This window comes from Bos indicus, chromosome 8, assembly GCF_029378745.1.
Source record: "Bos indicus isolate NIAB-ARS_2022 breed Sahiwal x Tharparkar chromosome 8, NIAB-ARS_B.indTharparkar_mat_pri_1.0, whole genome shotgun sequence".
Lineage (NCBI taxonomy): Eukaryota > Metazoa > Chordata > Mammalia > Artiodactyla > Bovidae > Bos > Bos indicus.
Window position 1 is genome coordinate 64,858,369 of NC_091767.1, and position 12,906 is coordinate 64,871,274.

At 40.1% G+C, this 12,906-nt stretch overlaps 1 protein-coding gene across 6 annotated transcripts in view; it reads left to right on the top strand.

Moving 5' to 3' along the window:
• The first annotated feature begins 2,698 nt into the window (after nucleotides 1–2,698).
• STX17 (syntaxin 17) overlaps nucleotides 2,699–12,906 on the top strand; it is a 74,479-nt gene continuing 64,271 nt past the window's right edge. Inside the window, exons 1-2 of one of the 6 annotated variants that reach the window (XM_070794837.1) lie at nucleotides 2,734–2,748; nucleotides 3,960–4,079. The gene's annotated coding sequence lies outside the window, so the exon portion shown is untranslated. The other 5 variants (XM_070794835.1, XM_070794839.1, XM_070794840.1 and 2 more) reach the window with 5 other exon arrangements.

The following is a 12,906-nucleotide window of genomic DNA, read 5'->3' on the forward strand; positions in this document are numbered from 1 at the left end:
CTTTTTAATATGCTGTCTAGGTTGGCCATAACTTTCCTTCCAAGGAGTAAGCGTCTTTTAATTTCATGGCTGCAGTCACCATCTGCAGTGATTTTGGAGCCCCCCAAAATAAAGTCAGCCACTGTTTCTACTGTTTCCCTGTCTATTTGCCATGAAATGATGGGATCAGATGCCATGATCTTAGTTTTCTGAATGTTGAGCTTTAAGCCAACTTTTTCACTCTCCTCTTTCACTTTCATCAAGAGGCTTTTTAGTTCCTCTTCACTTTTTGCCATAAAGGTGGTTTCATCTGCATATATGAGGTTATTGATATTTCTCCCAGCAATCTTGATTCCAACTTGTGTTTCTTCCAGTCCAGCGTTTCTCATGATGTACTCTGCATATAAGTTAAATAAGTAGGGTGACAATATACAGCCTTGACATACTCCTTTTCCTATTTAGAACCAGTCTGTTGTTCCATGTCCAGTTCTAACTGTTGCTTTGTATATTAACACATATATATGGAATCTGGAGAAGACTCCTGAGAGTCCCTTGGACAGCAAGGGGATCAAACCAGTCAATCTTGAGGGAAATCAACCCTGAATACTTGTTGGAAGGACTGATGCTGAAGCTGAAAGTCCAGTATTTTGGTTATCTGAAGTGAACAGCTGACTCATTGGAAAAGTCCCTGATGCTGGGAAAGATTGAGGGCAGAAGGAAAAGAGGGCATCAGAGGATGAGATGGCTGGATGGCATCACCAGTGCAATCGACATGAACTTGGGCAAACTTCAGGAGATGGTGAGGGACAGAGAGGCCTGCCGTGCTTCAGTCCACAGGGTCGCAAAGAACTGGACATGACTGGGCAACTGAATGACAACAACATGGAATCTAGAAAGACGTACTGATGAACCTATTTGCAGGGCAGCAATGGAGACACAGACATAGAGAACAGACATGGACAGGGGGCAGGTAGAGGAAGGAGAAGGTGGAATGTATGGAGAGAGTAAAATGGAAACATATACATTACCATATGTAAAATAGCCAATGGGAATTTGCTGTGTGATTCAGGGAATTCAGACCAATGCTCTGTAACAACCTAGAGGGGTGGCTGGAGAGGAAGGCGGGAGGGAGGTTCCAGAGAGGGGACTTAGGTATATGTATGGCTGATTCATGTTGATGTTTGGCAGAAACTAACACATTATTATAGAGCATTTATCCTTCAACTAAAAATAAATAAATGTAATTATAAAAAAGTTCTATCCAGCTACCCTGACATACCTGACTTATAGCAAACATATAGATAAAAACCTAGAAGGCCAGGTTCAAGTTTACAATCCTTGCGTGTCACACCTCCCTAGTGTGCTTGAGGTAGCTGTTGCAGAACTTAACTCAAATGACCTTTACTTCAGTAGCTCTTGTTTAACTGACCCTTGCATAAAAAACAAATGAAATCATTTTCCCATCGTATTGCCTAATACTTTATTTTTTCTCTTTAGAATTAAAATCTTATAAGCACCTCATTCCTAGAGTAAAAACAACAACAACAAAAATCACCATTCATGATACCCACAAATAAAACCTGAAATGCTTAGCAGATTTTCTGCTTTATTTTAGAAATGCCTTTCAAGGCAATTCTTACAGAGCCCTAATAGTCATTGGTCCCCAATTTTGACTTCTATCCCCACTCCACTGGAATATCCTAAAAGCTGTTTCCTAAGCTATGGCTTCTGAGGACAATATAATCAGTGGGTACATTCTGAGCAACTCATTTGAATATTCAAATATATATTGAAAAGGCTCGATCTGGAAGTCAGGCCATCCAGGGAGGAGGACCTGTGAACTGGACAGGGCTTCAAAGCCGACCATCTGCTTGTTCATTGGTAGCAGCTGGTATAACTGGAAGAACTTGAGAAGGAAATTAGGAAACCCAGTTGAAGTTCCAACTCTGTCACCAACTGGCTGAACTGGAGTGAGTCACTGGAAACTCTTTGTTGAGCCTCAGTCTCATTATCTATAAAACTGGAACAAGGACTTTGGCATTAAGGGCCTAACTTATTTGGGAGGAAACACACGACTAGTCTGAATTTCAGTTTCTGTCTCTTTTACATTTAAACTTGTGCCCTGTCCACCTCAGAGGGTTTGGGGCTTGGGGGGTTGGGAGAAGAGCGACAGGGAGAAGGTACAACCTCTCTGAGCTTCAGTTTCTGTATGTGTAAGGAGGTAACTTTCATGCATTGGAGAAGGAAATGGCAACCCACTCCAGTGTTCTTGCATGGAGAATCCAGGGACAGGGGAAGCCTGGTGGGCTGCCGTCTAAGGGGTCGCACAGAGTCGGACACGACTGAAGCGACTTAGCAGCAGCAGCAGCAGCAAAGAGGTAACAACATCCGGCCAGCCCACCAGTAAAATTCCTAGAAGAGCAGAAAATGCGACCGAAAAAGATTGCAAAATGTAAAAGGCTATACATATGTGACTTGTCTCACACTTAAAACACAACAAACAGACTTAAAAAGCAATTGTGCGTCTCCTTCCTCCTAGCTCCAGTGTTACTGCCCCACAACAAATAAAGACCAGCTTGTAAGACAGCCCAGAGCGGTGACCGCGTTTGTGTGTGTGTGTGTATTTGGAGTGCCGGCCACACCCCGCAAAGCAGGACCTGGGCGGGAGGGGGCGTGGCGGAGCACCGTCCGCCTATCGCGACGCCCCGCCCCCGTGGCCCCTGCGCCTGCGCCCTGCAAACCTACCAGCCTCCAGCGCCCCGGAGGGAGGTAAGGGGCTCGCGAGAGGCCGTCTCGGGGTTGTCAGGCCGTGACCGAAGTGGTGGGCAGGGTGCCAGCACCGGGCGCGGGAGGGACACCCCACAGGAAGCAGGGCATCAGGTCGGAAGTGCGAGCGCTGTGGGGTCTCTGCTCGACTTCTAGAAGTGGCGTTTTCGGTTGTGGAGGCGCTGTTCGAAGTGGGTATAAGGAGGCGGCCGACCGGGCGAGCTTGACGGCCTCCCGGGTCTCGGGGTGGGTGGAAAAGTTTCCGTCTTCTGCCCTGCCCGTTGACGCACTGTGGGTCCCAGATCGTCAGAGTAGCCGGAGTCTCGGTCCAGAGGCTGGCCCGTTCCTGGGCGGGAGTAGGGGAGACGGTGTTTGGTTTCTGTGGCCCAGGTGCGCGGTGGATGACACTGAGAGGGACGGTACGAGGCTCGAGGGAAGTAAGGGGAGGTCCTGGGGCGCGAGGTGGGAGCTAGCCCCCTGTCAGCCAGACCGGCGAGAGGGCGGTGGATCGCAGAAAGCCCCACATCTAAGCTCCCGCTTTTTAAAATTCGGAATCACAGGCTCAGAAAACAGATCATATGGGAGGTAGGTCCAAGGGCCTTGACTTCTCTTTCCAAAGTCAGTACCCTTTCCCCCAGTCAGAAACACTAGGCGACGTGCTTGAGTGAATTAGGTGCCACCGGTGTGGGCAAATGTGGGAAGGTGTTCATCACTTTTTTTGGAAGGGGGCATTGCCTGCAATTTTGGACTTTTCCTGAGAAATGGGGCTTTTCGCTTATAAATAACCTTAAGTAATTTGGTTAATATCCCAGTACTTTTTCCTTATTAAGTAGTATGATACTCAGCTGGTGATAGTTGTAAGCACTTAAGGTTAAGTTTGTCAAGCACCTGGCACCCTCAGGTCACCTCCGCCGCAAGTGTTAAGTGCCGTGAATACGATTGCAGTTCTTTGACTTCTAAATGTTTGTCTTATGTGAAACAGTTCACATATTATTTTAAAAGCCTTTTTACTTTGAAATAATTTTACAATTACAGAAAAGTTACAAAAGTATCTGAATTGTCTACAGTTTCCTTTAATGTTAACATCTCATGTAACTATAATACAGTTAGTTACCAAAAGGAAGAAATTAATTTCGGTACAACACTGTTAACTAAATCACCAACTTTCTTCAGACTTCATCACTTTTTATATTAACGGCCTTTTTCTGTTTCAGGATCCAATCTAAGATCCTACGTTGCATTTAGTTGGCATGCCTCCTTAGTCGTCTACAATCTGTGACAACTTGGAAGTCTTTTCCTGTCTTTCATGACCATTGCACTTTTGAAGAGTCCTGGTCAGTTATTTGTAGCGTGTTCTTCAGTTGGGCTTTGTCTAATGTTTTCTCAGAATGAGATTAAGGTTGTATATTTTTGTTAATACCACAGAAATGTATTTGCCCTTCTCAATAGTTAATCATAAGGGAGTGCATGAAATGACACTATTGTTGATCACTTGGTTAACGTGGTATCTGCTGGGATTCTCTACTGTAAAATAACTATTTTCCCCTTTGTATTTAGTTAGTATCTTGGGGTACAACTTCTAAACCTTTCAGATATCCTGTTTCCCCTCAAGCTTTAATTTGCTGATTTTAGCATCCATTAATGGATCTTGCCTTCAGTAATTATTACTGTGATGTTTTGTTTCCCCCATTCCTTCTTAATTTATTAATTGGAATTTTTTGGTAAGGAAGAGCTGTCCCTTTATCCTACTTCTTTATTAATTTTTTGTATTAGTATGGACTCATTGAGTTTTCTATTGGTTGTTTTCCTACACTTTTGTTATTTTATTTCTCAAGTTGTTCCAACTTCGTCCATTGGAAGTTTTTTTCAGATTGCTTCCTGTGCCCTTTTAATAGACCCTCATCCCCCCTTCTTTTTTTTTTTTTTAACTGCCTTACTTTTTGGCATCATAAGATGCTCCAGGCTTCTCTTAACGTTTTCTCTATCCTGGAATCCACCAGTTGTCCAAAGACCCCTGGTTTCTTTTTTGGAGAGTACTATTTAAACACCAAAGGATCTGGGCTCTAGTTGTGCTCATTGCTACTGGCATATCATTGTTTCTAGTACCTGGCAGAAGACATCTAGGAAGGTGTGTGTGTGTGTGTATTTTATATATATGCACGCTCAGTCCCTCAGTCATGTCCAACATCTTGCAACCCTGTAGACTGTAGTCCACCAGACTCCTCTGTCCATGGTATTTTCCAAGCAAGAATACTGGGGTGGGTTGCCATTTCCTCCTCTAGGGGATCTTCCTGACCCAGGTATCAAACCAACATTTCCTGTGTCTCTTGCATTGGTAGACATAGTCTTTACCACTAGTGCCACCTAAGGAAGCCCATTGTATATGTATAAATGTGTATATTTCTAGCTAGATACAGTCATCCCTTAGTATCCAAGAGAATGGGTCCAGGACCTGCTGCTGCTGCTAAGTCGCATCAGTTGTGTCCGACGCTGTGCGACCCCGTAGACGGCAGCCCACCAGGCTCCCTCGTCCGCGGGATTCTCCAGGCAAGAACACTGGAGTGGGTTGCCATTGCCTTCTTCAGTGCAGGAAAGTGAAAAGTGAAAGTGAAGTCGCTCAGTCGTGTCTGACTCTTCGAGACCCCATGGACTGTAGCCTACCAGGCTCCTCTGTCCATGGGATTTTCCAGGCAAGAGTACTAGAGTGGGTTGCCATTACCTTCTCTGCTAGGACCTGCAGCAGATACCAGAATCACTCAGGTTCCATAGTTGACTTTTTGTATCTGCAGTTCTGTATCTGCAGATTCAAGTAACTGTAGATCATGTAGTATTTATTGAAAAAATTCCACTGTGGGTAGACCCTTGCAGTTCAAATCCATATTGTTCAAAGGTCAACTGTATATCTGTATATGTCATGGAGATACAGGCATACACACACACACATACATATATACCCATGCATCTACAAAGATTTATATTTTATTTTTATATGTGTATATATATACACACACATATATATATATATACACACACACACACATAATATATATATGTTTTTAACAGGGGTTTATTCTGATACTTCTATTTCTAGAAAAATACCACATTGTTCATTATAGTCTTGCCGCTCATTTGTAACTTCTCTCTTCAACAGTGAGAAATCTGGCTTTTTTGTTCTACAAAATATTTTTTTTGTTTGTTCAATCCTAGTAATACACATAATGTTAGTTCAGAATTCCTAACCCATAGTCCTGTGAGAAACAAATTTACTAACTAGAGAACAGTAGAGTTGTGTGTAGTTTTTTTGTTGTTGTTGTCTTTAACCTTGTGTTATCTAGTTTGTGCTGTGCTGTGCTAAGTCACTTCACTCGTGTCCAGCTCTTTGTGACCCTATGGACTGTAGCCCACCAGGCTCCTCTGTCCATGGGGTTCTACAGGCAAAAATACCAGAGTGGGTTGCCATGCCCTCCTCCAGGGATCTTCTTGACCCAGGTGCCGAACCTGCGTCTTACATCTTCTTCATTGGCAGGCAGATTCTTTACTACTAGCGCCACCTGGGAAGCCCAGTATCTCACATCTAGACACTAGTGTCCAGCATCTGTTTTCCAAAGTCACCTATATTAGTTATTTTCCTCCACCACTTCTTTCAGTGTGGTTATGTTCATTTGTAATACAGTTTATTTTTTATAGTTTGTATTTCATTGTGGGTTCCCCCACATTTTGTTGTTTTTGTTTTTTAATGTACAGAATTTCACCTTTTGTGATATACAGTTCTGTAAGTTTTGATAAATGTATTTTAATTGTGTATCCACCATCATTGTCATGATATAATTCTGTTGCTACACATATTCCATTACACTTGAAAAAAAAAGTCAAAAGTAATACAACTCTGCAGAAGTTTGGGAAATTAGTCATTTTTGTGTTCCCACTAGCTTTTTTGTAGGCATATTTAAAATATTTGTGATGTTAATGTAAATATATTTTGTATCCTGTGTTTGAATTATACCATAAATATTTCCCAGTTTTTTGACTGAAAAATCAAGAAATGCTGAAAATATTTTCAACTTGTTATTTAGTCACACTCTTAAGCCACATTTTGTATTGAATTAAGACCTTCCCTTAATAGCTTATAAATGTTATTTGAACTACTTTGTCATCAGAGTAACTGTTGGACAATTTTGTTGCAGTAACACTATACCTTATGCAGTTGTTTGAATGTTATGTTCTCTTCTTAGTTTTATATAGACATTTTATTATACTTTTATAGAAATGGAAATGGTAGAAAGAAAAAAAAAACACTCTCTAGAAGGAAACCAGGAGGTGGAAAAGTCTCTTGGGGAGCTCTTGGGCCAGAACTTCTGCCCTGAAAGATGGCTCTTATGAGGCAGCAGGTTTTTCCTTCAGCACAAAATGCTAAGGAGCAAAGTCATGTACTCTGACCTGGAAATAGCACTTTTTGAATTCAAAAAAGAAAGCTGTCATCATAGCATAGGAGAACAGTGAAGATAAGCCAAATAGTCAATAATTGGGGTTTGTCAAGTACACCGAAAACTGATTATTGAAAGAGAAAGCAGAATCATTTGAGTTGTATCTCAAATGCTACATGCAGTTGAGAGGCAGATGGGCTATAAAAGAGTGACTAGACAGAGGGAGCACCTTGCAAAGCCAAAAGTAGAGATTGGGTGATATTTCAACAGTGTGAGTGGATTACTTATGAACATTGTATTTTCTTGCTCAGATAATAGGGAATTCTTGGAAGTGTTTGTCTGAAGGAGGAGCATGTTGCCTTTGGTGTTTTAGATACATTAATTGGTGGTAATCTATGGGGGAAAATTGGAGAGGGGAAAGAGACTAAAGGAAGGCCAAATAAGACCCTTGTAATATGCTATGCATATTGTGCTGTTTGACTAGAGTGATAGGATTAGAAGTAGTGTAGAAGAGACATGTGAAGGCATGTTTTAGTTCCTTTAGCATTGGAATACCAGTTTGAATACCAGGTACTTTCAAAACCATTTTGATAGGAATAATAGTATATATAAAGATAGCTTCTTAAATAATCTACATAGTGGAAGAAAACACAAGAGGCAATGTGATAAACTAGGAAATGATGTTAGACAAGTAATAGATAATTTATGAGACTATTATGTGTTATATATAATAGGAGAATGACGTTCCCTATAGCACAAGCAGGCAGTTGATGAAAGAAGACATGCAAATAGATAATAAATCAATTTTATTAGTAATGTAAAGAATGCAAAATAAAGAGACACCATTTTTGTCACCAGTTGAATGTCTAAGAAGAATGATAATATGAAATACTGGTTGGAGTATGGATAAATGGACATTTAAAATTTTTTAAAATTGAAGGTTCACTTCAGTTCAGTCACTCAGTCGTGTCCGACTCTTTGTGACTCCATGAATCGCAGCACGCCAGGCCTCTCTGTCCATCACTAAAACTCCCAGAGTTTACCCAAACTCATGTCCATCGAGTCGGTGATGCTATCCAGCCATCTCATCTTCTGTTGTCCCCTTCTCCTTCTGTCCCCAATTCCTTTCAGCATCAGGGTCTTTTCTAATGAGTCAACTCTTCACATGAGGTGGCCAAGGTATTGGAATTTCAGCTTCAGCATCAGTCCTTCCATTGAACACCCAGGACTGATCTCCTTTAGATGGACTGGTTGGATGTCCTTGCAGTTCAAGGGACTCTCAAGAGTCTTCTCGAACATCATAGTTCAAAAGCATCAATTCTTAAGTGCTCAGGTTTCTTCACAGACCAACTCTCACATCCATACATGACCTCTGGAAAAAGCATAGTCTTGACTAGATGGACTTTTGTCAGCAAAGTAATGTCTCTGCTTTTTAATATGCTATCTAGGTTGGTCATAACTTTCCTTCCGAGGAGTAAGAGTCTTTTAATTTCATGGCTGCAGTCACCATCTGTGGTGATTTTGGAGCCCCCCAAAATAAAGTCTGACACTGTTTCCACTGTTTCCCCATCTCTTTCCCATGAAGTGATGGGACCAGATGCCATGATCTTAGTTTTCTGAATGTTGAGCTTTAAGCCAACTTTTTCACTCTCCTCTTTCACTTTCATCAAGAGGCTTTTTAGTTCCTCTTCACTTTCTGCCATAAGGGTCCCCATCTATTTACCATGAAGTGATGGGACCATATGCCATGATCTTCGTTTTCTGAACGTTGAGCTTTAAGCCAGCTTTTTCACTCTCCTCTTTAATTTTCATCAAGAGGCTTTTTAGTTCCTCTTCACTTTCTGCCATAAGGGTAGAAAGTGTGCCATCTGCATATCTGAGGTTATTGATATTTCTCCTGGCAATCTTGATTCCAGCAGTATCAAGTAACAGTAAGAAAAGGCAAAATGGAAGTATAGTTGACATAAAATGCCGTATTTTTTCTGGTATACAACATAATGATTCAACAATTGTATCCATTATGAATTTAACATCATGATAAGTCTAGTAACCATCTGTCATCCTGCAAGGTCATTAGAGTATTATTGACCAAATTCTCTGTGCTGTACCTTCATCCCTATGACTTTATAACTGGAAATCTCACCCATTTCACCCACCACACTGCCTTCTTTCTGGTGACCACCAGTTTGTTCTCTGTATCTATGGGTCTGTTTCTGTTCTGTTTTTCTTTTTAAATTTCAGGTATTTGTGAGGTCATATGATATTGGTCTTTCTCTGACTTATTTCACTTAACAGAATACCCTCTAGGTTCATCCATGTTGTTGCGAGTGGCAAGATTTCATTCTTTTTTGTGGCTGAGTAATAGTCCATTGTGTGTGTATGTGTGTGTGTGTATCACATCTTCTTTAGCCATTCATCTATCTTCAAACACTTAATAGTTGCTTCCATATCTTGCTAATGTGAATAATGCTCTATGAACATAAGGGTGCATGTATCTTTTCAATTACTGTTTTTATTTTCTTCAGATAAACACCCAGAATTAGAATTGCTAAATCATATGATGGTTCTGTTTTTAATTTTTTTAGTAACTTCCATGCTGTTTTCTATAGTGGTTGCACCAATTTGTATTCCCACCACAGTGCATAAGTGTTCCCTTTTTTCTACATCCTTGCCAACAACCAGCATTAATTATTTCTTGTCTTTTTTGATGATAGCCGTTTTGACAGGTGTGAGGTGGTTTTGACTAACTTTTCCCTGATGATTAGTGATACTGACAATCTTGTCATGTGTCCTAGGAAAAAAAATGTCTATTTAGATCCTCTACCAACTTTTAATTGGATTATTTTTTGATATTGAGTTGTGTGAATTAAAATTCCATGGACAGAGGAGCCTGGGAGGCTACAGTCCATGGGGTTGCAAAGAGTTGGACACGACTGAGCAACTTCACTTTCACTTTGTATATTTTGGATATTAATGCCTTATCAGATACATTATTTGCAAATATCTTTTCTCATTTAGTAGGTTACATTTTTGTTTTGTTTATGGGCTCCTTCCCTGAGAAAGCTTTTTAGTTTGATGTACTCCTATTTGTTTGTTTGCTTTTGTTGTCCTTTCCTGAGGAGAAAGATCTAAAAACATTGCTGAGACCAGTGTCAAAGGGTGTACTGTCTGTGTTTTCTTCTAGGAGCTTTATGGCTTCAGGTCTTTCATTTAAGTCTTTAATCCAGGTAAATGGACACTTTGATATGTCCTTCTCCAGATATGTTGCTAGTGGGAATGTAAATAGGCACAACCTTTTTTGGGACTTCTAATATTAAAAGCCTTAAAAAATGTGTCTACCTGTTAATTCTACTTCCAGGTATTTATTTTAAAGAAATAATCATAGATGGTTGTATGGACTTATATGTAAGGAGGGTAATTACACTGTGGTATAGTTTATAATAGGGGAAAATTGGAAACATCCTAAATAGCCAACATTAGATGATTAAATCATTGAACATATATATAATGTGATCCTATGCTGCTATAAAAAATTATAGAAAAATAATTACATGGAAACATTTTTATTATATTTAATCAGGTTGTTCAAAATAAATCTTTTATTTGTTCTTTTATTCATACCTTCCTTTGTTCACCCAGTAACAGTATCCTTCATTACATTTTTTTGCTCCTTGCCATTCTTTTCCTTTGGGTTTATTTTCTTTATTGTTAAATCATGCCTTTTAGTAGTTCTTTTAATAAAGGGCTTTGTAATAAACTTGGTCTTTGTAGGTCTGAAAATGATTATTTTACTCTCACTTCTAAATAATAATTAATCTGGATATATATCAAATCACCACTTTGAAGATATTTCTGTCTTTTGCTATGTTGCTTTGATGAAAAGTTTGCTGCTTTTGTTGTTTTAGTTTGTCTTTTATATCTGCTTTGCTTTTTAAAGTAGTTTTTCTCTTTCCTTAATGTTCTGAAATTTCCCATCTGTGTATTTTGGTAAATTTGTTTTTTTTAATGCTACTTGGTGCTTATATGCATTTTCAGTTTGAAATTTTACATCTTAATTCTTAGCATATTCTCTTTGAATAGTGCCTTTTCAGTTCAGTTCAGTTGCTCAGTTGTGTCTGACTCTTTCCAACCCCATGGACTGCAGTACGCCAGGCTTCCCTGTCCATCACCAAGTCCTGGAGCCTACTCAGACTCATGTCTATCGAGTCAGTGGTGCCATCCAACCATCTCATCCTCTGTCATCCCCTTCTCCTCCAGCCTTCAATTTTTCCCAGCATTAGGGTCTTTTCCAATGAGTCGGTTCTTCACATGAAGTGGTCAAAGTATTGGGGTTTCAGCTTCAGCATCAGTCCTTCCAATGAATATTCAGGACTGATTTCCTTTAGGATAGACTGGTTGGATCTCCTTGCAGTCCAAGGGACTCGAGAGTCTTCTCCAACACCACAGTTCAAAAGCATCCATTCTTCGGCGCTCAGCCTTCTTCACAGTCCAACTCTCACATCCATACATGACCACAGGAAAAACCATAGCCTTGACTAGATGGACCTTTGTTGGCAAAGTAATGTCTCTGCTTTTGAATATGCTATCTAGGTTGGTCATAACTTTCCTTCCAAGGAGTAAGCGTCTTTTAATTTCATGGCTCCAATCACCATCTGCAGTGATTTTGGAGCTTAATGGAGACTTAATGACTCTGGTTCAGTTCAGTTCAGTCACTCAGTCGTGTCCGACTCTTTGCGACCCTATGAATCGTAGCACATCAGGCCTCCCTGTCCATCATCATCTCCTGGAGTTCATTCAGACTCACGTCCATTGAGTCAGTGATGCCATTCAGCCATTTCAGCCTCTGTCGTCCCCTTCTCTTCCTGCCCCCAATCCCTCCCAGCATCAGAGTCTTTTCCAATGAGTCAACTCTTCGCATGAGGTGGCCAAAGTACTGGAGTTTCAGCTTTAGCATCATTCCTTCCAAAGAAATCCCAGGGCTGATCTCCTTCAGAATGGACTGGTTGGATCTCCTTGCAGTCCAAGGGACTCTCCAATACCACAGTTCAAAAGCATCAATTCTTTGGCACTCAGCTGTCTTTATAATCCAACTCTCACGTGCATACATGACTACTGGAATGTGACTCCTACTTGTTATTGAGCTTCTCATTTTATCCTTTATGTTGCTTATCTTCTTTTTCCTTTTTCCTTTGTTCTGACTGATAGCTTACGGCCAATAGTTCTCTTTCCAGCTACAAAATTTACTTTTTAGCCCACCTTTGGAGGTTTTTATTTGTAGAATTTTTACTTGGTTTATTTTCAGATTGGCCTGTTAGTGTTTCATAATATTATCTAATTTAAAAAAAAATTCTGTTTCTTTATATTTTTATTTTAAAATGTACCAATTTTAATTTCATTTTTAGATTACTTTATTATCTCTAGACCCTGAGCTATGAATTTTCCCATTTTGTTGGGTCTGTTGACCAACTCTTTTGACTGAATTTTCCTGTGCACTCTAATGTCCACTAACCACTTTAGCTGTTAGACTCTTTATTTGTGGTGGCTGGAGATTTTCCTTTTTTGCTTTCAAGCTTAGATCAAATGTAAAGACCAAGTTTCTGGTGGATAAGATAATTTGTATAACCAACACTTCAAAGAGAGAAACATTTAAAGTAATAGTTTTTAATGTTTGTGGAGTGATAGAGTGTTTTGATAATTTCATGAAAGCAATTGACTCTATCTTCTGAAATAATTAAAA